A 1,361-nucleotide genomic window follows, 5' to 3' on the forward strand; every position below is an offset into this window, starting at 1 on the left:
TATGGCTCCTGCATCAAGCCCAAGTCCAGCATTCCACCTGAGGGGCACTTCCCCAGCATACATGTTGGTGTGTCCATGTTGGAGGAACCCACCATCATCAACTGTCTTGGCCCAGCAGGCCTTGCATGTCCCACGAGACTTTTTGTGCACTCACAGCTTTTTATATGGGTCAAAGTTTCAGTCCTGCAGTCTCAATGGGGTTTTTGACTGGGAGTATTTATCTAGGGTTTAACTCAAGCTAGCTGACCATCTCAAGATTTTTGAAAATCCTACTATCACAATTCATCTTGGCTGTAGGAATCAACTTAGAGAGATTTCCCTTACCTAAAAGGTACATGTGAAAATCAATTCCTAGTCTTACATGTACAGTCCTTGTATCGCTTTCTGCTGCTCCTGATGTAGTTCCATTGTTTCTATAACTCTCGTTTACATGTTTTTTTTTTTAATAAATTTATTTATTTATTTATTTTTGGCTGCGTTGGGTCTTCATTGCCGTGCACGGGCTTTCTCTAGTTGCAGCAAGCTGGGGCTACTCTTCGTTGCGGTGCACGTGCTTCTCACTGCGGTGGCTTCTCTTGTTGTGGAGCACAGGCTCTAGGCACACAGGCTTCAGTAGTTGCAGCACACAGCCTCAGTAGTTGTGGTGCACGGGCTCAGTAGTTGTGGCTCGCAGGTTCTAGAGCCACAGGCTCAGTAGGTGTGGCGCACAGGCTTAGTTGCTCTGTGGCATATGGGATCTTCCCGGACCAGGGCTTGAACCCGTGTCTCCTGCATTGGCAGGCGGATTCTTAACTACTGCACCACCAAGGAAGCCCATTTGCATGTTTTTGGAAAAATATTTTTATAGATGAATACTCAGGCTAACCTAGTGGATATAATCTTAGAACTTCCACGATTATCCACTTCAAGATCAAAGTATTATATGCTGTGTGCTTTTTGGCTATTAGTGCTATGAAAGCAAAAATGCTTTCTATGTTGGTGTTCCTATTTTACCGGGCACCAATGAATGTATGCTGGAAGTGGTCTAAAAGGTTTCCTTTTCTTAGAGCATGTTAGTATTTGTGCAGGTTTGCTTAAAACCCTTTCTTTGTAAATCAGCTCCTTAGGTTTTCTGTTGGGGTTGGGGCTCTGCACTTCCTTCTTGCTGTCAAAATAATCCTACCAAGACAGTGTTCCACTGGTCTAGCTCAGTAGGAGATAGCAAACAGCTTTACTGGCCATCTGTCTGCTTGGATTTAGTACACTGGTTTAGTACAGTGTTTGACAGAACATTACTGACCAGAAAACATGGATGTCACATCTCTAGAAAGAAAAACTATAGTGGTTCAGTTCCTAATGTGTACCTTAGCTTTTTTTGTTTT

The sequence above is a fragment of the Mesoplodon densirostris genome, chromosome 3, assembly GCF_025265405.1.
Source record: "Mesoplodon densirostris isolate mMesDen1 chromosome 3, mMesDen1 primary haplotype, whole genome shotgun sequence".
Lineage (NCBI taxonomy): Eukaryota > Metazoa > Chordata > Mammalia > Artiodactyla > Ziphiidae > Mesoplodon > Mesoplodon densirostris.